The sequence below is a fragment of the Pseudopipra pipra genome, chromosome 4, assembly GCF_036250125.1.
Source record: "Pseudopipra pipra isolate bDixPip1 chromosome 4, bDixPip1.hap1, whole genome shotgun sequence".
NCBI lineage: Eukaryota > Metazoa > Chordata > Aves > Passeriformes > Pipridae > Pseudopipra > Pseudopipra pipra.
The window spans coordinates 1,299,685-1,323,627 of NC_087552.1; the positions used below are offsets into that span (position 1 = coordinate 1,299,685).

General features: G+C 52.7%; 3 long non-coding RNA genes across 6 annotated transcripts; all 3 read left to right on the plus strand.

Moving 5' to 3' along the window:
* The first annotated feature begins 894 nt into the window (after positions 1–894).
* On the plus strand, positions 895–1,847 carry LOC135412605 (uncharacterized). The gene is made up of 3 exons (XR_010429777.1): positions 895–984; positions 1,241–1,365; positions 1,532–1,847. It is a non-coding gene; the product is annotated as an uncharacterized LOC135412605 (long non-coding RNA).
* A 1,674-nt stretch (positions 1,848–3,521) lies between these two features.
* On the plus strand, positions 3,522–18,755 carry LOC135412606 (uncharacterized). Of its 4 annotated transcripts, XR_010429779.1 has the most exons (8): positions 3,526–3,842; positions 4,386–4,497; positions 4,820–4,949; positions 7,480–8,184; positions 12,390–12,696; positions 13,533–13,657; positions 13,863–13,996; positions 18,622–18,750. It is a non-coding gene; the product is annotated as an uncharacterized LOC135412606 (long non-coding RNA). The 4 variants fall into 4 exon arrangements; XR_010429780.1 differs by lacking the exons at positions 12,390–12,696; positions 13,533–13,657; positions 13,863–13,996; positions 18,622–18,750 and adding an exon at positions 8,771–8,796 and having other exon boundaries at positions 3,533–3,842; XR_010429781.1 differs by lacking the exons at positions 7,480–8,184; positions 12,390–12,696; positions 13,533–13,657; positions 13,863–13,996 and having other exon boundaries at positions 3,522–3,842; positions 4,820–4,953; positions 18,622–18,755.
* LOC135412604 (uncharacterized) lies at positions 14,546–16,976 on the plus strand. The gene is made up of 2 exons (XR_010429776.1): positions 14,546–15,937; positions 16,925–16,976. It is a non-coding gene; the product is annotated as an uncharacterized LOC135412604 (long non-coding RNA).
* Positions 18,756–23,943: the final 5,188 nt, after the last annotated feature.

Here is a 23,943-nt window from a genome sequence, read left to right on the forward strand (position 1 = left end):
CGCCCAGGCCTCCGCACCAAGCCCTGTGCAGGGCACTTGGGCTGCTGGGGAATGGCCCAGCAGGGAGGTTCTGCTCCTGCCAGCCCAGCTGTTGCTGCCAACTGCATAGGAGGGGAGGTATTTTGTCAGGACAGTCGCTCATGGAACGGGTTGCCTGGGGAAGTTGTGGTATCCCCATCCGTGGAATGTTTCAAAACATGACTGGATCCCTCCCTGAGCAGCCCGGTGCGATCCCATTGGTGACTGTGGCCTGAGCAGGAGGTCAGACTTAGAGACCTTGAACTGTCTCTTCTGACCCAGATTCCTCTACAGTCCTGCAGCAGTTCTGGCTTCTTACAGTCCATGAGACCTGTTGGTTCCACAGTCTGCAGAGAAGCTCCTTTGCCCAGCAGGCAGTCCTGGAATGCCCAGCCATCCATGGCAGAGATTCCCAGAGCTGCCACGTGCCCCAGCTGTCCCTGAGCCCCAGCTTTGGCCTCGGCACTGAAACGCTGCCAGGACCTGTCCCTGCTGTGCAGGTCCGTGGGGCTGCAGGACACGGTGTCACACAGCACACACGGCCACTGGGTCCTGCCAGCTCCTCCAGCCTGTGCTTCCTGATTGCCGGGGATTTTAGGGGCCACCTGTCTCCAGGGATGGGCAGGGAAACAGAGATTTCCTGTGACTGGGAGCAACACAGGGCCTTGCCAAGGCAAGCAAATCGCCTGGGCTTCAGGTGCCCGTGTGCAATTCCATCTCCAGGCTCTCCCCCAGCAGCAGGTTCCTGTCCCCAGTTCCCGATCTCCCTCAGCTGAGCGGGCGGGGCGGGGCCGCAGGGCCAGGCGGGCTGGGATTGGGCGGCGGCGCTCGAGCGCTGATTGGGCAGCGCTGGCGGCCCGCGGTATAAAGGGCCGGCGGGGCGGGTGCGGTCGGTTGTGTGTGAGGGCTGAGGGCGCGGCCCCGCTGCTGCCCGGGCTGCGGAGGGGAGAGCGCCTTGGCCGCTGGGTTATGGACCGGGGGAGCCGGGGGGCGTTTAGGGGCGCCTTGTGCTGGGCAGCGGGGGCCGGGTAAGGTCCTTCCCTGCCGGGTGACCCCGGGGGAGCCGTGGCAGGGCTGCGGGGCTGTTGCTCTCTGGGTGTCTCAGGGATTGCCTCGGAATCCCAAAGCCTTTCCCCGTGCAGGGTTACGTGGCAAAGACTGCTTTAACTTGGTTTCTTGGTGCTGCATTAATGCTTTTTGCTCGTTCTGTGTCAGTTTGCAGCCTGGCTCGTGGTTTCCCCTGGTGCTGGGGAGTGGAGGCGAGTTGTGCTTCCTGCTGGGAGAGAGAAGGGCCTTGGGAAGCTGCTCCATGAGCCACAGCTGTGCCGAGCCCGGGAGTCTGTCCAGGTGAGAGCAGGGCTTATCCTGCCAGTGAGGAGCTGGGTTTGCTGTTGAAACATGCCCATGCCTTTAAATGCAAGGACAGGCAGAAGCTGGGAGGGACCCTGAGCACATTTTAAAAGACCTTGACTGTGGGAGGAGTGTCCAGGAGAAATTATTCCTTTTTTTGCAGGGAGGCAGTTTGCAAGGACAGGGGGGTTGCTGTGCTCTCTAGCAAAACTACTCCCCTTGGGATGTGCAGGGTGAGGAAATGTTGGCCCCGTGTGGGCTGGAGCAAAGGTGTGTGGGTGCCTGTGTGTGACAGCCGTGGGTGTGCAGGAAGGGGGTTCTGGGGCCATTGGAGCTGCCAGGGAGCCAAAAGGGGCACAGTTGTCTGAAAAAGGTGAAAGCTCTGTTGGCCTCTGTTGACACCTGCACCAAAGGAGATGCAAATTTTCCCCCTCTTGGTTGCAGGCTTCACAAAGCTCCCAGGAAAGGAAGTTTTAGATTCCAACTCCCCTTTATGCTAAAGGTTTCCTTGTTCTCTCAGCAGGATGTCGAGTGCCACCGTGTCCCTGAGGTTCCCCTTTCTGCTGTTGGGAGAGCACGAGGTGGATGGAGAGGATCCCCAGCCATCTGCAGGCAAAAGGGACTCGCACAACTGCAATTTTTCTCCAGGTCTCTTAATGGGGACTTTCAGGGTACCATGGGTAATGTGCCAGCTCCCCTGCTGGAGTTTTTGTCTTCTGCTCTATTTGAACATACAGAGTAAAACTAAAGTCAGGTGTGTTCTGGAGTATGTTACACTTGTGCAAAGCTCCTTCCCTCTGTTTATTTTCTGTTCTGGAAAGCACAGTCTGGGGTTCCTGGGCACTTCCTATTAAATGATTCCCTGAAAATAATTTTGTACTGAAAGGAGAAAGGAGCTGACTGTTTGAGATCAGATGTCACTGATAAAAGCTTTGTTTTTTCACTCAGTAAGCTTTTAAAATATCTCACAGTGTGCAGGAATGCCTGGCTTCTAAAACTCACCAACTGAGTCTTAGAGGTTCCTTTGAAGAGCTGTTTTCAGGCAGCAAAATTGGCCCCCCAGGAGGGACTCTGTGCCTGCTCTCCCGTGGCTCCAAGGGATCTCTGGCCCTTCACGCCGGCACCGAGATTTTCTCGGGAAGGGCCTCAGATCCCCGGACCAGTCTGGGACACAGGCAAGATCCCCCTGCCTTTAGAAATGAGGCCTTCTTGTGGCTTCCTCCCCATACCCGTTGGTGGGTTCCAAAGAAGGCCTCTTGAAATGCCTTTTGGGCTGTCCATTGAAGCCTTGAGACCAAATTGGCCCCCTGGAGGGACAGTGCTGTTGGTACCCCCCGGGTTGGGGCACCCCGAGGACTCCAGCGCGCACCGAAAGGATTATTCGGGGAGATCCTTGGGGTGCCCGGCCCTGGGGAGCTCAAAGCAAGGTCCCTGCAATGGATTCAGGCATTCCTGAGAGTATCCCAGGGGTAGCTGTCCCTGTTAGACATGGAGCTCTCTAATGGACTGTAATTGGGTTCTAAAAGTGGTGCTCCAAGTGCCAAAGCAGTGTGGGATTGGGATTAAGAAATGAGCAGCGATGGTGCAATTGGCTGTTTTCTCAGGAATGTAATGGTAAGAGCTGCAGGAGTGCCAGGTGGGTGTTCCAGTCCCCAGCATTTGGTTTGCACATGTCCTGGTCAGACACAGGTCCAACTTCCTCAGTCCTTAACCCATTAGAGGGAGAATGAAGGACTGGCAGTGTTAAGGTGATTGGTGTGACAGGGGTAAAATTGGGAAAACATTGGGGAATTCTTCAGTTTGTCTCTTTACCAAACTCACCCAAACCTCTGCTAGGAAGAGATGGACTGGAAAAGTTGAGGCAGGAATGAAATTGAAAACTGGGGCTATTGAAACTGTAATTGCTGAAACTAAATGTGTCAAAGCAGCAGCTCTTGTTGTGCAGGGAATAACTCCTGTCAGCAGCAAGGTCCCGACTGAAGTGGCAGCTGCAGTTGTTCCTGTGGTGTGGGCCAGTGGAATTGCAGGGGAGTGGAAGAGGGCAGAACCTGTAGGTATTACCCCTGATGTGGGATCTCTCCTGGTAAGGCAAACCAAGTACCCTTTAAAATCAGAATTCCAGCTTGGATTGTTTGCAGTAACAGCTAAATTTGCTCATCCTGGTTTGCTTGTAGGATATAGATGCAAGAACCTGCCAAGAAAACCAACGGCAAAGGGGATTGATGAGTGCAGGACCTGAGAGAAGCACCTTGAATGACAACCTTGAGGAGTTTCCAGTATTGGATTGCAAAGATGGCCTTTGCTGCATCTCCTTGAGCAAGGAAAGCCAAGAAACCTTTGCTTTGGAAGGAGAAAATCTGGAAAGGAAGAAAAGCAGCCCCCTGACTCCTCCCTGAGCCCCAGACAGCCCATGAACTGCCTTGCTGGGAATGGTAGGACGGGCTGGACTCTGGATTGCTCCCTCTGGATGTGTGGTAAGACTGTTATGCCAGCTGTTAAGAACAGCCTGTAAGCATTTGCTGCCTTGACTAGGTGGTGCAAGGGCAGCCTTTAAGCAGCTGAAGCATTCCCTGAGGAGAGCTCTGGGTCTGCCAGATGTCTCAGAAGTGTTGGAAGCATCTTTGGTGGGGAGGGCAAACAAAGGACAAGGTGTGCAGTGACCCCCCTGAGAAGGGACTTTGAGTTAATGGCATCCCTGCAAGTGAACTGTGTGGGCTGTTCCCCCTGTAGGGCAGGTGATAGTCCCAGCTACAGTGATGGGGAAAATGGTTAAAAGGGAGCCCCAAAAGCAGGAAATCGTCCTGGAGGCTCTTGGCCAACAGAGTTTGCTGAGTTCCCCCTGCAAGAAGGACAGTGATAGCTTTTGAGTGCTGGTAGATCCTTTGAATAGATAGCCTTGAGTGTGTCCTTGTTGCACCAGTAGGCCTTGTCAAACTCCCCATATTCCATTGGATATACTTATTAAAGGAAAAAATGATCTTCCTAATCCTTTGTTGTCTTGAGGCTCTCCCCTGCAGGAACTCCAGGAACTCCTGGTGCCGCCTGGGCCGATGGATTGGACGCCCCAGCCCCTCCGTTCCTGCCCAGCCACTGGGTCCGTGTCCAGTGGTGGCACTGCCAGCCCTGCAGGTGAAGTGGGAAGGGCCTTTCCAGGTCTTGTGGGTCACATTGATAGCAGCTGAAGTTGCAGAAAAAGGACCTGGGGTCTGTTATTGTTGAGTTCATAAAGCTCCTTTTGATTGGTGAGCAGAACAAAGTGGATCCTTCAGAGTTCCCATCCATGTTTGTGTCTCAGCCTGTGTTAGGATTCAGGGCTGTAGCTGTTGTTGTCACTGAGGAGTCAAACTCTGCTTTAAATAATGAGACACTGGCCTAATGGCCTAGTGTCAGGAAAAAAAGGGGGAATGATATCTGAGTGTTGAGATGTAACAAGAGCTGATCCTTTTTGCAGTGGGATGTAGCCTGGAAAGTGCACAGAGCTGAGCCAAGGGATTGAAAGGGACCAAGCAAGGGAGGTGAAGGAAGAAGGAAGAAGGGAAGTGAGGCAGCAGGCAAGCAGCACCAAGTTGCTGTGTAAGCAGGTGAGTTGTGTTGAGGTTCCTAAGGCAGGAACTGAGGACTTTGAGGGCTCCAGACAGAGCAGACCTGGGAAGGCCCTTGGTGAAGCCCCTTGGAAACCTTACAATGGTAGGTGTGTATGGTAATAAGTGTTAGAAAATGTCTTGAGTATAGAATAGGTATGCAGGGAAGGAAAATGAACCCTCCTGTAATGCTACCATATCAGCTGCAGTGGAGATACCTCTGTGTGCCCTTTGGGACCTGATTGCCAGGGCACCTGGTGGGCTGGAATGATTCAAGAGCATAGGAATAAAAGATTGCCTGGCTTCTAAAACTTACTGGCTGAGTCTTAGAGGCTTCTTTGAAGAGCTGAGTTGAGGCAGCAGAATTGTCCCCCCAGGAGGGACTCTGTGCCTGCTCTCCCGTGGCTCCAAGGGATCTCTGGCCCTTCACGCCGGCACCGAGATTTTTCTCGGGAAGGGCCTGAGATCCCTGGGCCAGTCTGGGACACAGGCAAGATTCCCCTGCCTTTAGAAATGAGGCCTTCTTGTTGCTTCCACCACCATACCTGTTGGTGGGTTCCAAAGAAGGCCTCTTGAAATGCCTTTTGGGCTGTCCATGGCAAGCTTGAGACCAAATTGGCCCCCTGGAGGGACAGTGCTGTTGGTGCCCCCCGGGTTGGGGCACCCCGAGGACTCCAGCGCGCACCGAAAGGATTATTCGGGGAGATCCTCGGGGTGCCCGGCCCTGGGGAGCTCAAAGCAAGGTCCCTGCAATGGATTCAGGCATTGCTGAGAGTATCCCAGGGGTCCCTGTCCTTGCTAGACATGGAGCTCTCTAATGGGCTGTAATTGGGTTCTAAAAGTGGTGCTCCAAGTGCCAAAGCAGTGTGGGATTGGGATTAAGAAATGAGCAGTGATGGTCCAATTGGCTGTTTTCTCTGGAATGTAATGGTAAGAGCTGCAGGAGTGCCAGGTGTGTGTTCCAGTCCCCAGCATTTGGTTTGCACGTACCCTGCTCAGACACAGGTCCAACTTCCTCAGGCCTTAACACAATAGAGGGAGAATGACGGACTGGCAGTGTTAAGGTGATTGGTGTGACAGGGGTTAAACTGGGAAAACATTGGGGAATTCCTCAGTTGGTCTCTTTGCCAAACTCACCCAAACCTGTGCTAGATTGAGTGGAAAAGTTGAGGCAGAAATGAAATTGAAAACTGGAGAAATTGAAACTGTAATTGCTGGAACTAAATGTGTCCAAGCAGCAGCTCTTTTTGTGCAGGAAATAACTCCTGTCAGCAGCAAGGTCCTGACTGAAGTGGCAGCTGCAGTTGTTCCTGTGGTGTGGGCCATGGAACTGCAGGAGAGTGGAAGAGGGCAGAACCTGTAGGTGTTACCCCTAATGTGGGATCTCTACTGGTAAGATCAAACCAGCATCCTTTAAAAACAGAATGCCAGCTTGGATTGGTTGCAGTAACAGCTAAATTGGCTCATCCTGGTTTGCTTGTAGGATGTGAATGCAAGAACCTGCCAAGAAACCAATGGCCAAGATGATTGATTAGTGCAGGACCTGAGAGAACCCCTGTAAGTGACAACCTGAAGCAGTTTCCAGTGTTGGATTGAAAAGATGGCCTTTGCTGCTTCTGCTTGAGCAAGGAAAGCCAAGAAACCTTTGCTTTGGCAGGAGAAAATCTGGAAAGCAGGAAGGAAGAAAAGCAGCCCCCTGACTCCTCCCTGAGCCCCAGACAGCCCATGAACTGCCTTGCTGGGAATGGTGGGACGGGGTGGACTCTGGGTTGCTCCCTCTGGATGTGTGGTAAGACTGTTATGCCTACTCTTCCAACAGCTCTTGTTGTCACTGAGTCGTCAAACTCTGCTTTAAATAATGAGATACTGGCCTGATTGCTGTGTGTCAAGAATAAAGGGGGAATGCTCTCTGAGTGTTGAGATGTAACAAGAGCTAATCCTTTTTGCAGTGGGATGTAGCCTGAACTTCTTGTGTGTACTTCGGAGTTCAGTTGCAAAGAGATTGTCCAGGGAAGAGGAATCTTGCTCAGTGCAAGAAGTTGCCCTTGATGAACTTCCCATCTGAGCTGATGCCCTTGGCAGGAGAAGTGCTCAGCAAGGAGGCTCTTTGCTCCTAGGCAGGAAGAAAGGTCAGTGCCCTTCCTCCCCAAGGCCCAGCCCAGCAGGGCTGGCAGGAGCTGCTGGTGTGGCTGCTCTTTGGGTTCTCAGCTGTGGCTGTGGGGTGGTGACATCGTGTTCCTGCCTGTGCTCCAGGGCAGCCAAAAGCCCAGCACAGCCCCTGGGCTTTTCTGGGAGCTGAGCTATTGTAGTACTGGGGATGGGGGTTTGGGTTTTTGTTTCCCTAAAAGTAGAACCACTGGGGGGGATCTCTTATCTCACAGTTGTTGTTGTTTTGATATCTTAATTAATTACAACTTGAGAAGAAAAGCTTGTGTAACTTAGGAACTGACTTGCACTGGTTACACTGAAAGTGCCAAGGAGTTGTAGTGTCCACTGGATTGTTTGTATTGAAGCAGTTTGGTGTTTACAGAGGGATAATAACTCCTGTCAGCAGCAAGGTCCCGACTGAAGTGGCAGCTGCAGTTGTTCCTGTGGTGTGGGCCAGTGGAATTCCAAGAAAATGGGCAAGGACAGAAGCTGTAAGAATTACCCCTAAGGCAGAGTCTCTCCTGGTAAGGCAAACCAAGTATCCTTTAAAATTAGGAAGCCAAGCTGGATTGGTTGCAGTAACAGCTGAATTTGCTGATCATGGTTTGATAGTAGAATGTGAATGGAAGGACCTGTAAAGAAAGGAAATGGGAAAGATGACTGATTGCTGGGAGCAGGGGCTGGCAGACAGTGGCACTGGATGTTTGGTTGTGTTTGGGAATGAGCAGCTTGACCTGCCCAGGGTTGTCTGTGCTGGGGGTGGGTTTGGGTCCTGTGTTGCCACAGGTCTGTGCAGCAGCTGGAGCCTGGGCAGGTCTGGGGGCTGTGGTGTGCCAGGCTGCTGAGTGTGTTGTCCCTGTTTCCTTGGAGTGTCCCAGTGTCCCTGCTTGGCTGTTTGTTGCCCTGCAGGCAGAAGAGCCCAGGCCTGAGCTGGCTGAGTGTTGGTGTGAGCCAGAGTGGGTGTCCCTGCCCTCGGGCCAGTCCCCAGAGCTGCCTTTGGCATCCCCTGCTGAAGGGTGGGAGCTGCCCAGAGCCAGCAGCATCCAGCTGGAGGATCCAGGAGGATGCAGCTCTGCTTTGCTGGGAGGTAAGAGGTGGGGTGCAGGAGCTGGCAGGGGTGTTTTGCAGGCAGAGGGAGGGCAGGAGCAGGAGAATTGCAGGTGCAGCAGCTGGGTCAGTGCTGGATGGAGTCGGGGCTGGGAAAGGGCCCTGAGTGTCAGGGCAGGGGAGAGCCCAGGGTGGCCCTGGGAGCCCTGGGGCTGTGAACAAGTGCAGTGGGCAAAGGGATGGGCACTGGAGAGCTGGGCAAACAGCTGGAGGAGTTGCAAGGAGAACCAGGAGACTGGAATGCAGGAGCAGCAGCTCCCTGTGTGTGTGTGTGTAGAACCAGGTATACTGCAGCCCTGAGTGAGGTGGGAAATGAACCTCAGGAGGCTGGGAACAAGTCCCACACACTGGTTAAAGTGGGATGGACTCTTCCCAAGTGTCTGAAAAGCTTTTCTTCAGTGTTGCTTTATCAATTGAAAACTGGAGTGATTGTTGAAGTGTTGGCACTTGTTTTCCTGTGTTTTTGGTGAGGTGTTGACTCAGTACCTTTCTTGGAGCTGCTGTTGGATGAAGAGGTGCCCCCAATTGACCTGTAAGGTCCTGGTTGTCTTCCCTGCTTCTCCCAGCTTGTCCAGGAGATGGAATTCCAGTGTTACAGTCCAGATGGGTCGTGGTGCTCCCAAAAGGACCCTTTGTGCCTTCAGGGCAGGTTCTGGTGCCACTGGAGCTGCTGGGAAAAGCATAGGGTTGGCAGTGAGAGGCCTGGAATGATGTTGCTGTGGCACAGAAGAAATGAGCAGTGATGGTACAATTGACTATTTTCTCTGGAATGTAATGGTAAGAGCTCCAGGAGTGCCAGGTGTGTGTTCCAGTCCCCAGCATTTGGTTTGCACATGTCCTGGTCAGACACAGGTCCGACTTCCTCAGTCCTTAACCCAGTAGAGGGAGAATTAAGGACTGGCAGTGTTAAGGTGATTGGTGTGACAGGGGTTAAACTGGGAAAACATTGGGGAATTCCTCAGTTTGTCTCTTTGCCAAACTCATCCAAACCTCTGCTAGGAAGAGATTGAGTGGAAAAGTTGAGGCAGAAATGAAATGGAAAATTGGGGATGTTGAAACTGTAATTGCTGAAACTAAATGTGTCCAAGCAGCAGCTCTTGTTGTGCAGGGAATAACTCCTGTCAGCAGCAAGGTCCCGACTGAAGTGGCAGCTGCAGTTGTTCCTGTGGTGTGGGCCAGTGGAATTGCAGGAGAGTGGGAGAGGGCAGAACCTGTAGGTATTACCCCTGATGTGGGATCTCTCCTGGTAAGGCAAACCCAGTATCCTTTAAAATCAGAATGCCTGACTGGATTGGTGGCAGTAACAGCTAAATTGGCTCATCCTGGTTTGCTTGTAGATGTGAATGCCAGAACCTGCCAAGAAACCAATGGCCAAGATGAATGATGAGTGCAGGACCTGAGAGAACCACCTTGAATAACAACCTTAGGTTTAAAAGGTGGCTGTTTCTTTTGAAGGAGAAAATCTGGAAAGCAGGAAGGAAGAAAAGAAGCCCCCTGACTCCTCCCTGAGCCCCAGACAGCCCATGAACTGCCTTCCTGGGAATGGTGGGACTGGCTGGACTCTGGATTGCTCCCTCTGGATGTGTGGTAAGACTTTTATACCAGCTTTTAAGAACAGCCTGTAAGCATTTGCTGCCTTGGCTAGATGGTGCAAGGGCAGCCTTTAAGCAGCTGAAGCATTCCCTGAGGAGAGCTCTGGGTCTGCCAGATGTCTCAGAAGTGTTGGAAGCATCTTTGGTGGGGAGGGCAAACAAAGGCCAAGGTGTGCAGTGACCCCCCTGAGAAGGGACTTTGCGTTAATGGCATCCCTGCAAGTGAACTTTGTGGGCTGTTCCCCTTGTAGGGCAGGTGACAGTCCCAACTACAGTGATGGGAGAAATGGTTAAAAGGGAGCCCCAAAAGCTGGAAATCCTCCTGGAGGCTCTTGGCAAAGAGATTTTCCTGAGTTCCCCCTGCAAGAAGGACAGTGATAGCTTTTGAGTGCTGGTAGATCCTTTGAATAGATAGCCTTGAGTGTGTCCTTGTTGCACCAGTAGGCCTTGTCCAACTCCCCATCTTCCAGGGGATATACATATTAAAGGGAAAAATGATCCTTTTCCTAATCCTTTGTTGTCTTGAGGCTCTCCCCTCAGGAACTCCAGGAACTCCTGGTGCCGCCTGGGCGGATGGATTGGACGCCCCAGCCCCTCCGTTCCTGCCCAGCCACTGGGTCCATGTCCAGTGGTGGCACTGCCAGCCCTGCAGGTGAAGTGGGAAGGGCCTTTCCAGGTCTTGTGGGTCACATTTATAGCAGTTGATGTTGCAGAAAAAGGATGTTGAGTCTCTTCTTCTTGAGTTCAGAAAGCTCCTTTTGATTAGTGAGCAGGACAAAGTGGATCCTTCAGAGTTCCCATCCGTGTCTGTGTCTCAGCCTGTGTTAGGATTCAGGGCTGTAGCTGTTGTTGTCACTGAGGAGTCAAACTCTGCTTTAAATCATGAGACACTGGCCTAATGGCTGTGTGTCAGGAAAAAAGTGGGAATGATATCTGAGTATTGAGATGTAACAAGAGCTGATCCTTTTTGCAGTGGGATGTAGCCTGGAAAGTGCACAGAGCTGAGCCAAGGGATTGAAAGGGACTAACCAAGGGAGGTGAAGAAAGAACGAAGAAGGGAACTGAGGCAGTAGACAAGCACCTCTAAGTTACACTGTAAACAGGTGAGTTCTCTTGAAATTCCGAAGGCAGGCACTGAGGAATTTGAGGGCTCCAGACAGAGCAGACCTGGGAAGGCCCTCGGTGAAGCCCCTTGGAAACCTAAGGGTGGTAGGTGTGTATGGTGATAAGTGTTGGGAAATGTCCTGACTGTGGAACAGGAATGCAGGGAAGGAAGATGAATCCTCCTGTAATGCTGCCATGTCAGCTGCAGTGGAGATACCTGTGTGTGCCCTTTGGGAGCTGATTGCCATGGCACCTGGCGGTCTGGAATGATTTAAGAGCATAGGAATAAAAGATTGCCTGGCTTCTAAACCTCTCCAACTGAGACTTACAGGCTTCTTTGAAGAGCTGAGTTGAGGCAGGAAAATTGGCCCTGCAGAAGGAACTCTGTGCCTGCTCTCCCGTGGCTCCAAGGGATCTCTGGCCCTTCACGCCGGCACCGAGATTTTCTCGGGAAGGGCCTCAGATCCCCGGACCAGTCTGGGACACAGGCAAGATCCCCCTGCCTTTAGAAATGAGGCCTTCTTGTGGCTTCCTCCCCATACCCGTTGGTGGGTTCCAAGGAGAAGGGCTCTTGAAATGCCTTTTGGGCTGTCCATTGAAGCCTTGAGACCAAATTGTGCCCCCTGGAGGGACAGTGCTCTTGGTGCCCCCCGGGTTGGGGCACCCCGAGGACTCCAGCGCGCACCGAAAGGATTATTCGGGGAGATCCTCGGGGTGCCCGGCCCTGGGGAGCTCAAAGCAAGGTCCCTGCAATGGATTCAGGCATTGCTGAGAGTATCCCAGGGGTCCCTGTCCTTGCTAGACATGGAGCTCTCTAATGGGCTGTAATTGGGTTCTAAAAGTGGTGCTCCAAGTGCCAAAGCAGTGTGGGATTGGGATTAAGAAATGAGCAGTGATGGTCCAATTGGCTGTTTTCTCTGGAATGTAATGGTAAGAGCTGCAGGAGTGCCAGGTGGGTGTTCCAGTCCCCAGCATTTGGTTTGCACATGTCCTGGTCAGACACAGGTCCAGCTTCCTCAGTCCTTAACCCAATAGAGGGAGAATTAAGGACTGGCAGTGTTAAGGTGATTGGTGTGACAGGGGTTAAACTGGGAAAACATGGGGGAATTCTTCGGTTGGTCTATTTGCCAAACTCACCCAAACCTGTGCTAGGAAGAGATGGACTGGAAAAGTTGAGGCAGAAATGAAATGGAAAACTGGGGCTATTGAAACTGTAATTGCTGAAACTAAATGTGTCCAAGCAGCAGCTCTTGTTGTGCAGGGAATAACTCCTGTCAGCAGCAAGGTCCTGACTGAAGTGGCAGCTGCAGTTGTTCCTGTGGTGTGGGCCATGGAACTGCAGGAGAGTGGAAGAGGGCAGAACCTGTAGGTATTACCCCTGATGTGGGATCTCTCCTGGTAAGGCAAACCCAGTATCCTTTAAAATCAGAATGCCAGACTGGATTGGTTGCAGTAACAGCTAAATTGGCTCATCCTGGTTTGCTTGTAGGACGTGAATGCAAGAACCTGCCAAGAAAACCAATGTCCAAGATGATTGATCAGTGCAGGACCTGAGAGAACCCCCTTCAATGACAACCTGAAGCAGTTTCCAGTGTTGGATTGAAAAGATGGCCTTTGCTGCATCTACTTGAGCAAGGAAAGCCAAGAAACCTTTGCTTTGGCAGGAGAAAATCTGGAAAGCAGGAAGGAAGAAAAGAAGCCCCCTGACTCCTCCCTGAGCCCCAGACAGCCCATGAACTGCCTTGCTGGGAATGGTAGGACAGGATGGACTCTGGATTGCTCCCTCTGGATGTGTGGTAAGACTGTTCTGCCAACTTTTCCAACAGCCTGTAAGCATTTGCTGCCTTGGCTAGATGGTGCAAGGGCAGCCTTTAAGCAGCTAAAGCATTCCCTGAGGAGAGCTCTGGGTCTGCCAGATGTCTCAGAACTGTTGGAAGCATCTTTGGTGGGGAGGGCAAACAAAGGACAAGGTGTGCAGTGACCCCCCCTGAGAAGGGACTTTGAGTTAATGGCATCCCTGCAAGTGAACTGGGTGGGCTGTTCCCTCTGTAGGGCAGGTGACAGTCCCAGCTACAGTGATGGGAAAAATGGTTAAAAGGGAGCCCCAAAAGCTGGAAATCCTCCAGGAGGCTCTTGGCCAACAGAGTTTGCTGAGTTCCCCCTGCAAGAAGGACAGTGATAGCTTTTGAGTGCTGGTAGATCCTTTGAAGGGGCCTCTGGTGGTCTAGTGGTTAGAGTGCAGGACTCGCACCGCTGCGACCCGGGTTCAATTCCCGGCCCCCCGGGCAGCTGGAGCTCGTCAGCCTTGTATGGCAATCCAGCTACGTCCTGGGGACCTCACTGCCACTGTCCAAGCTTTGCTCGGCCCCGGCAGATGAACCTCAGGATTAAAGGGTGGGCTCAGTTCAGCGCACGCTGTGTCTCACCTAAAAAATCCACTGCGCAGGCTCGAAGGGTTTATGACCTTTCCCAAATCTTCGCTTGCGAAGACTGGCCATTATAGATCCTTTGAATAGATAGCCTTGAGTGTGTCCTTGTTGCACCAGTAGGCTTTGTCCAACTCCCCATCTTCCAGGAGATATACAAAATAAAGTTAAAAATGATCCTTTTCCTAATCCTTTGTTGTCTTGAGGCTCTCCCCTCAGGAACTCCAGGAACTCCTGGTGCCGCCTGGGCCGATGGATTGGATGCCCCAGCCCCTCCATTCCTGCCCAGCCACTGGGTCCGTGTCCAGTGGTGGGACTGCCAGCCCTGCAGGTGAAGTGGGAAGGGCCTTTCCAGGTCTTGTGGGTCACATTGATAGCAGCTGAAGTTGCAGAAAAAGGACCTGGGGTCTGTTATTCTTGAGTTCAGAAAGCTCCTTTTGATTGGTGAGCAGAACAAAGTGGATCCTTAGGGTCAAGTATAAAGTGGGAATGATATGTGCATGTTGAGATGTAACAAGAGCTGATCCTTTTTGCAGTGGGATGTAGCCTGGAAACTGCAGAGAGCTGAGCCAAGGGATTGAAAGGGACCAAGCAAGGGAGGTGAAGAAAGAAGGAAGAAGGAAAGTGAGGCAGCAGGCAAGCAGCAGCAAGTTGCTGTGTAAGCAGGTGAGTTGTGTTGAGGTTCCTAAGGCAGGCACTGAGGACTTTGAGGGCTCCAGACAGAGCAGACCTGGGAAGGCCCTCGGTGAAGCCCCTTGGAAACCTTCTAAGGGTAGGTGTGTATGTAGTAAGTGTTTGAAAATGCCCTGAATGTGGAACAGGAATGCAGGGAAGGAAAATGAACCCTCCTGTAATGCTGACCCCTCCCATCAGCTGCAGTGGAGACACTTCCGTGTGCCCTTTGGGATCTGATTGCCAGGGCACCCGTTGGGCTGGGATCATGGCAGGGTGTTGTAAGCAAGGAATGCCTGGCTTCTAAAACTCACCAGCTGAGTCTTAGAGGCTTCGTTGAAGAGCTGAGTTGAGGCAGCAGAATTTCCCCCCAGGAGGGACTCTGTGCCTGCTCTCCCGTGGCTCCAAGGGATCTCTGGCCCTTCACGCCGGCACCGAGATTTTTCTCGGGAAGGGCCTCAGATCCCCGGACCAGTCTGGGACACAGGCAAGATCCCCCTGCGTTTTAGGACCAAATTTTGCCCCCTGGAGAAACAGTGCTGTTGGTGCCCCCCGGGTTGGGGCACCCCGAGGACTCCAGCGCGCACCGAAAGGATTATTCGGGGAGATCCTCGGGGTGCCCGGCCCTGGGGAGCTCAAAGCAAGGTCCCTGCAATGGATTCAGGCATTGCTGAGAGTAGACTGGACTGGGCAGAGAGGGAGCAGTTTGTCCTGTGGAGTTGGGATGGGTTAGTTCAGGATGCCTTGGGAGGCAGGGCTGGAGAGGCCCCTCTGTTGGCTGTAGTGGTGGAAGGTTGTAGCAGCAGGGATGGAGCCTTCGACCTCCTGCTCCCCCCGTGAGCCCCGACGGGACCGTGCCCTTGGCAATGGAGGGCCCCCCATTGCTGAGTCAGCGGTTCCGGGGCCAGGAGGGATGGGATCAGGATGCCGAGCTCTGCCCAGGGCCAGGGCTACCAATGTTCAACCATGGAGAGAACTGAAAGCAGAGTGAGATGGAGGCCAAGCTGCAGCACAGGGATGGGTGAGAAAAGACCCTGGTCCTCAGGTGGAGCTTTGAATTCCCTGGAAAAATGGATCCTGTCAGATGGTTCAGGCCCTCGTGGGTGCTGGAGCAGAGGCCTCTGTAATTTATGGTCACCCTAAAAAGTTGCAAGGACAGCAAGTTCTGACTGCAGGATGAGGTGGGAAGCAAAGTGAAGTGGTCCAGAGAAAAGCTGAGCTTAAATTGGTCCTGTGCCAGAGCAGCCTCGTGCAGTGCTTGTTGCTGTCCCTGAGTGTCCCATTGCAGTGGATATTCCCAAGGGTGCCTTGTGCTGGGGAACACTGGGGGCAGTTCCCTTTCCCTGGGCAGGGCAGGCAGGGCACGTTTCCCCCCTCGAGGGTGGCTCCACAGTCCCACCCTGTGCCCTGGGAGCGTGGCAGAACACCTGGACCCACTGTCCTTGTCAGAGAGGGGACAAGGGATGGTTGGATGGGTGAGGGAATGGTTCAGGGAGTACAAGCACCATTAGAGTGAGTAGTGCAGCACATGGAAAGGAAGGGGGGGAGTTAATCCAGACAAAATTCAAGCACCTGCCCAACCTGTGATATTTTTAGGATCTCAGAGGTGTTGTGGTCCCCCGGAAGTTTTGCCCAGGACTAGGCAGGAGACTTCAGGCTTGGTCACCCCCAGAGCAAGGTGGAAGCCCAGCAGTTTATTGGTTGGTTTGGCTTTTGGTGACAACAAGGTCCTCCTTTGGGACCAGTCCTTGGCCTGGGCCATAAAGTCTAAGGGCAGAAGTGTGAGTTTGAGTGGGAAATGAGCAGCAGGGAGGGTTGGAAACAGCTCGGGGAGCAATTCAAGAGGCTCCAGACCTGTGGCCAATACGAGCTGCAGAGGGGGAACTGAAGGTTCCTGCCAGTGCTAATGATGCCAATTGGAGCCTCTGGCAGAAGTAGGGTCGTGTAAGGGGGGTACTTTTGAATTAGATGATCAATGGAGCATAGAGGCATGAGAAAGAAATCCTATTAGGTTGTGAAACCAGCTCGAGTGTGGTACAATGTAACTTGATGGCACAAGCTAATTGTAAGGTCCATTGTGCTTTTCAGCAAGTCAGCCTGATATCCCCTGTTATCAGAGCTGAGTTCTTCCTTGGTTCTGCTACATCTTGCAAGGTAGGTACATCTACCCTTGAAACACCATGGGAGAGGTCATCCCTAGGGGTGAGAAAGATGATGATGGGAGGAAGATGATGTGGGCAGGGGTGGCTGGCCCCTTGCCCTACAAGTAGGGCAGGCCCAGGCTGTTGCCACCAGGCAATGATCAGGCGGGGTTTGGCTGCCATTCAGGCCTCCCCTTACACTGCGTCCTGGCCCTACGTGGTGTAATGTGGAGCTGATCAAATGGGCTGTCAGGACTGCTGAGCTGAGCGATCCTCATCCTGCCACCGAGCCTGTGTTGCTCCGCGGGGACGCCCGCTAAGGGATGGGCACCGACCAGCTGCTGCAGATCCTGACAGCCCTGCCTGGCTGGGGGGGTGGGCACAGGTTAGTGATAGGAAGCAATTGGGGAAAAAAGGCTTTAAATATCCTTTAGTGTTCCTTTAATACCCTTTATTTAGTATTCATAATATTTTCCCTTTAATTTCCCCTTTTACTAACCAAATATTGTGTTAATAGTTATCCATAATATTGTGTTAAGATCCTTTTTGGTATCCCTTTAACTCCCTTTTTACTAGTTAATATTGTACTGTATTGAATGCTGTTCTTAGTATTTGTTTTAATGCCACACAATAAGGCAGTTCATTTGTATCCTTTTTTAACTTTTGATTCTCTTTGCTAAGTTTATTATTATTATTGTTCTCACTGCAATAAAGATATTTTGTGTGTTTGAATGCTTGTGGCACTTGTCTTTAATCTGGGCATGTATCCTAATGAACTGTTACAGGTAGGAAGGAAGTGCCCTTAGGATTTGGGAATAGGAAGTTACTGGAAGCCAGCCCAAGATAGACCCTGTTGGAGAAGCAGCTCTGAGTATGTTCTTGGGCTTTAGAGGGAACTTAACAAATGATAAGAGGGCCTGAAATCCCCATAGGGCCTTGGGTAAAAAGCTCCTCCAGGATGCCCAGGCCAGGCCCTGCTCAGGAAGGCAGCCCCATGGAATGGAGATGGTGGATCCAAGCCAGAGCCAGAGCAGGGGTCGGGGCAGGAGCGAGGCCTCGGGAGGGAGTTGCCCCCGGCCCTGTGGTTGAAGCAACAAGTGTAGATCCCCTGGACAGTGAGCACAAATCACTGGGGAAATGGGGAAAAGCCCCAGAGCAAGTGCTGGGAGCAGAGAGGGAGCATGCATGGCTCACTGCTGGGTCAGCCAAATCTGTCAGTGGGAAGCACTTTTGGAAAGCAGGAGCTTTTAACCTGTGCCAGAGTCACGACGGGGGAGGCAAAAGTAGTCCATGTGCTGAATGAGACACTGTACCTGTGGGAATGAAACAGGAAGAACTAGGGCAGTGTCAGGTTTGTAGGGATTTGGGGTCAGTTGGCAGTGGTTTGGCTACTTGGCTCCCAAGTGACACCCTCACGGAATTAGTGATTGAATGCAGACAAGGAAAATGGGAATATGTTCCTGTGAATAAATGTTAGTGGAGGGAATGATATTGCCATGTTCTAGCTTGATACCTTACAGAACCTGTGGATCCTGGCCATCCTCACAGCCCTTGTGGTCCCTCTGGGCGATGCTGTTGGCCCGGGCAGTTCCCTGGAAAAGGTGCCTGGGTCGGGTGCCTTGGTTTGATTTGGATGGAGATGGAAAAGCAGCTCCAAACCAGGACCCCAGGACAAGGTGACGTGGGAAGCAAGTGGCCCTTGCCCAGGGGTCAGTGTCCCTTTGTGCCCGGGGGGACTCTCTGGCAGGGCCGGGGTCTGTCGGGCTCATTGTGCGGGCGGCTGTTGGTGCCCTCAGTGGGATTGGATGGATGTGATTCCAGGGGCTGGGAGCACTGTTGCCATGCAGTGCTGTAGTTTCCCTTACGGTGCTGGGTCCAGGGGGTCTCCCTGGCATCGTTGTCCCCCTTGTGTGAGAGGTGCCAGTCCCAGCCCCAGTGTCACAGCAGCAGGGCCGTCCCCTGGGCTCTGCCTGCTGGGCTGTTCTGGGAAGTGCTGCCAAAAGAGCAAAGGGATCAGCTGGGGCAGGGGATGGCACAGTTTGGCATCATCCTCCCGAGGCGAATATTGGTCCAACTGTTGGGTACCTGCTGCCTCTGTCCTGCAGCCCAACATCATCAGGATAACAGAATTCCTTTCCCCACTCTGATTCCAGTGCTCCCATCTTGCCCCTGGCAGTGAGGCTGGGGGGACACGGGACTGGGAGGAACAGGAGCTGGTATTGGATTTGTAGACAGTGGAGACATGGAATTGTTTGGTAACCAATGGCAAAGAGCTGGGCCAGGTGTGTCCCGAGTGCTGAATTTAGGAGCACAAGGGATGCCCACTGTATTTACCCCCCACCCTTCACTCCAGAATGGGATGGGGAGTTTGGGCAGCTCTCTAATGGTTCCCCAAGATGTAATTGTTGTGCACAGGGGAACAGCAGTAACTTATGAACTGGGCTGAGTGCACATGCCATGGTGTGTATATTGTAATACAAAGAAATGAGGCACAGAAGGACTTAATGAGTACCAATGAACTGATCTGGAGGGCTGTATTCACATCCTGGATTGCAAAAATTAACTGGATTTTGTCTCCTGAATTTCTGCAGTGCACCAACTGATACCATGCTGGAAAAATAAGACACTTCAGTGTAAGTAAACCAGGGGTTTCTTTGGATGTAAGTGCAAATTATTGCCTTACAACTTTGAAATAAGACTTGACTTGATCACCAAATGCAAACAGTAATTATAGGGGTCAATTAATGATTTTGGGCATCAGGTAGAACAAGTCCCTGCTCCCCACTGGTGGGGACGTATTTACAAGATTCTCACCTCCTGCTACAAAGTTTTTGAACACTTTAATCCATCCACTGATCACAGTAATTATACTGGTTTTATGAACAATATGCAGTTGTTGTCTCTGGGATCAACTAGAAGAAGTTGTTCAAAGGCTGCAGGTGCAGTGAGTGTGTGCTGGGCCAAGGCAGCCAAGGTGTGTGCAGCTGTTCCGTGCCCTCCACCCTTGGAGCTAAAATTCCACAGCCTTGAGCTGTTGGGTCCCAAATAATATTGGAGGGAGAGGCAGAAAATGCCACTGCTGCTGGGGCTGAACTGTCTGCAGTGACTGGGCAGGACTTGGCCCTGATGCCTGAGTGCATCTTTGGGATAGATCCCAACTGTCAGCCCCTGGCTCCATAACTTGAGAAGAGGGTGTTCCTGCCAGCCCAGCTGCTGTGTTGGTTGGTCCTGGGGGCACCTCTTGCCCTGGCCTGCTGTGAATGTGTTTGTGTTGCAGCTCAATAAAGTCCCTTTCAGTGGTGACTGTGTCATTTTTGTGTCAGTTCCTCTCCCCTCTTGCCCTGCCCCAGTGGCTGCATCACTGGCTTGTGCCTAAATGAACTCTTCCCCTGCAGCAGTTCCCTGCTGCTCTCAGACAGGGTGGAGCTGAGGCCCCTGAGCAAAGGGAAAAAGGATCCATCCAAGGCAGGCCCGTGCTCCCCCCCTGCCTTCCTCCAGCCTCCCGTGTTTCCAGTTCCCATCCCTGCTGGACACACAGCCTGTTCCCAAACAACCCCTGTTCCTGTTCTCTCTCTGTGTTTTTGAGGGGCATTCCTGGGCTGCTGCCCCCCATTCTTTATAAATGAAGTGCCAAGAGCCCCAAGTGCAGAGAGGTCTGCAGGGAATCAGTGCCCAGAGCTGCCTGTGCCTGCCTGTGTTCCTGCAGTTCTCCTTCCTGTTCTCCCTGGGCTGGAGAGACCTGCCTGCCCTGGGTTTAGTGGAGCAGAGGGATGGGATTACATTTGTCCAGAAGGTTTGTTCACGGGCATGTTTTCTGACAGGCAGTGCCATTTCCCTTTTGTCTTTCCCAAGTTTTTCCAAGTGCTGCCCAGCATGGGGATCCATGTGGTGGGACAGTGACTGGCAGCAGGAAGGGGAGCCTTGGCCTCACCTGCCCAGCTCAGGTGGGTGGCACAGAATGGGGGTGGGCTGGCAAGGCATGAACACATTTCTGAGTTCTGGAGTGCCTTGAATCCTTTCCCTGTCAGGTTTCTCTCCCTCATTTCCTGGGGTCCATCGTCCCAGATGTCTCTTCCTTTGCCCAAAGTCCAATGGCAGAGGATTGACTGACTCCCAAGGGAGGTTTGGAATGAAAAGGGTTCTGTTCAAATGGGGCAAGGAATGCAGTAAGAAAGATGAGCCTCCTTTTAGTGCCTGAAGTAGAGAGGAATAAAAATGGTGGAAAAGGTCCCATTTTATTTGTTGTCCCCCCTGGATTTTTCATGGCTAAAACTCTCTAGTGAGCAATTGAAGAGAAGGGTGAAGGGCAGGAGCCTTTGACTTGCCCAGTGCCCTTAATTGCCTTGTTCTCCTCTCTTCCAGGCCAGGCCAAAGCCCTGATCCAGCCCAGCTCTGCCCAGTGCCCTGGGCTGGGAGCAGCCAAAGGCAAGAGGCTGCAGCCCCGCCGGCCGGGCTGGGGGCTCCTGGTGCTGCCCGTGGGGTGGGGTAAGTCAGAGGGACACGTTTCTCTCCTGGTGTTGGCATTTGCTCCCTGGGCACTGGATGTGTAAGGAAGGACGGAGTAGCAGGGAAGGGCAGTGTTTCCAGACTGTCTGAATGTTGCCCCCAGGTTTGGGATGGAGCAGGGATGGGGGTGGTTGGGTTTGGCCTGGGCCGGTCAGGATCAGCCATAAAGGACCCACCAGAGCCCTGAACCCTCACTGGACATGTCCAGCCCCTCAAGTCATTAATTTTCAATAGAGGACAAAGTATTGGTACTTGCTTCTGATCTGTGGAGAATTTCCTTCGGAATGATCAATGCAAAGTATCTCTTTGGGTCTTTTGTTTGTTTGTTTGTTTGTAATTTCCTCTCTGGCTTCAATGAGTTTGGTGTGTTCCTATTAAGGAAGCAGCCTGTTTTTATCTTGAAATTTGGGGTGGTTTGGTTTGTTTAGGGTTTTTCCCCCCACTGACTCGGGCCATCCGTGCATAGTCCGTGTTGTCCCACAGGACTGTTCTGGTTCTGGGTCAGAGAGAGAGAAGAGAAGTGGCTTTTCCTCATCTGGAATGTTTCCAAGCAGAAGTGGGACATTGTCCTGCCCCTCCCCAAAGCACTGCAGGCACCTGGGAGTAGCTCAGGGCTGGCCCAGTTCTCTGAGACAGAACCATGGGGGAGAGGTTTAAGTATTAATCACATCTCTGGTGTCCCTTGGTTGCAAAGATTGGGTCCTACACTCCCAGAGCGTTAAGGAAAACAAGGAACTTCTGTTCTTCCTGGCAAACCTTCTGCTATTGCTTGTGCAGTGTTTGGGTTCTATTGTCTGAGTTCCTGTCCAGGATCTTTCTAAGAGAACCTGTTAGAAATGTAGAGGTAGGATTAGAATTTGGGTCTGTTGCCTCCCCAACTGCCTCCAAGTCCTGATGGACTGGAGTGATGAGTGCTTTCAGCCCAGGGTATTTCTTGATATTGTGTGGCTTTCCCTCAGCTGTGGGTGAGGAATTGTGCAGGCAAGACCTGTGTGCCCGTGGGTGTCTCCCGTGTGTGTCCGTGTGGCAGGGCTGGGACAAGGACTCGTGCAGGGACCCAGCTGGCACTGGAGCTGCTGCCATTCTGAGCCACTGCTAAGGGCTGGGTAGAGACCCTCTGGGAGGCTGCTGCCAGGATTCCATTGGGAGCTGGATCTCCCTCCAGCTGCAGCAGCCAGGGGAGGGTTCTTCCTTGTGCAGCCCAGTGGCTTCTGCTCAGGCTGGCCCAGAGTGGGGCTGGGGCAGGTTCTCCAGGGAACTGGAGCCAGCCCTGAACGGGGCTCTGGAGAGCAGGAGCTGCAGGGACTGAGGTTTGCAAAGCTGGGCTGAAGTTTGTCAAAGCAGCAGAACATTCTCATTCCTGTGGGTTTGTGGAGTCCGTGTTGGTGCCCAGAGAACTGGGTCAGACTGGGCTTTGTGGTCCGAGAGCTGCCCCCCTAAATTTGGCAGGCTGTGTGTGCCAGCAATGAAGTGCTATCCCAGAGGCTGATGGTTTCTGTCTCCAGGGATGCCCAGGACACTGCTAATGCCCAGGGATCTGCTCTGGGTCCAGGCTGTCCGTGCTGGAGGGCCCTGGTGGCTGCAGTCCCTGAGCCCACAGAGACAGAGAGAGCCCCGGCCCGAGTGGCCTTTGGCCCCTTGTCCTGAATTTGGGGTGAGCCTGGGAGCGTGTGGAAGGTGAGAATGAGGGCTGTGTTCCAGCCTGACACCGGGAAGGTCAGTGTTTCCCTGGAGGGGGAAGGTTTGGGCCCGCAGGCTGAGTTGGAACAGGACCAGGGCAACAGACGCTGCTGTCTTTTGTTGCCTCCTGAGGTCTTCTGTCCCCCTTGGAGATTTCCTCACGGGCTGTGGCCCCACAGGGAGCAGAAGGGAAAGCTACCAATGCCATGGGCATTGCCAGCCTTTGTCTCTCTGCTTTGCCATCCAAGCTGGGAATTTGCTGCTGTTGCTGCCGAGGCTCCCCTACCTGGGAGTTGTGTCCTCCTTGCAGCCCTTCCCAGCCCCAGCCATGAGCTCCAGTTGTGCCTCTGTGTGTCTGGGAGTGTTTGCTGGGACTGTGCTTCCAATGTATCATCCCTGAGAAGATCCTGTTGTTCCAGAGTACTGGGGACAGTTTGGGTTTGGCAGCTTCAGAGTTGGATTGGAGCAGTCCCTGAAAAGAATCAGGAGAGTGGAGGTTTGTCCCAGTGGTGCTTTCACACCCCACTGGACAGGCTGGGCTTTGTGTTTGAGGTTGTCCTGTATTTGCTCTGCAGATAATGGGCCCTTCCCAATTCAGCCCAGCAGATCCCAAGGGCTCTGACAGGAATATTTGTTCTTTCCTTCCCTTTGGGATAACTTCATCTCCAAACTGCCATGAGCAATTCCTTAATTTCTCCTGAAGAAAACCAAGTGTCAGGGGCAGTTTGCCAAGGAGGCCAGAAGTGTCTTTGGAGCAGAGAGTGCTGCCAGCTGCGTGTGCCTGTCCCCAGCCTGGCACTGCCCACAGGGACACACTGGGCACTGACCATGAGAGGGAACAAAACCACTGCCTGCCAGAGGGTTTGTCCTGGGCCAGTCAGGCCTGGGGCAGGAATTGGACTGGGCAACTCCATCAGCTGCTCTTCCCTCCCCCACAAAGCCCCATCCCCTGGGCATTAATGACGTGCCCTGTGCCCAGCGCTCCCTGTTCACCCAACTGAAACCAGAGCAAGGCTTGCTTTGCTTGGAACAACTTAATGTAACTTTAAACCAAAATAAATCACTTTTTTCTTCTTTTTTTTCTTTTAGATGCTGGAATTGCCTCTCTGGCTGTGTGCTGAGCTCTGGCTGCAGGGGACTGTCAGGCCTTGGTGGCTGTGAGTTCCTGTTCTTCTCCCTGGGAAACTGGAAAGAGTTATTCATTAGATTGCAGAAAAGTAATTTTGAGGGGACCCAGCAACTGTTTGTGTAGGAAAAGGTGAGGTGCTGCAGAGGGGAGGGAGGTGGCATTTTGGAGGGGTCCCACTGAGGGGGGAGTGGAGAGCCTGGGGCTGGAGTGTGAGTTATTAAACAGGGAAGAAAAGAAGGATGCTTGGGAGGGAAACACTCAGGGAATGTGTAGGGATGGAATGGAAATTTGGGGTGCCAGGAAGAGATAATTGGTGATGTAGAGGAAGGGAAATGTTGGGGGTAAGACTTGATCTCATCTGTAGAGGACAGAAGGACCATTTAGAGATAAAGTGAGGCAGTGAGTGGTGGGCAGGTCGGGAAAATTTGTGTTTGTAAAATTTCAGGTCACCTGTAGCAGAGAGGATGTACCTCCTGATGGACACTGAGG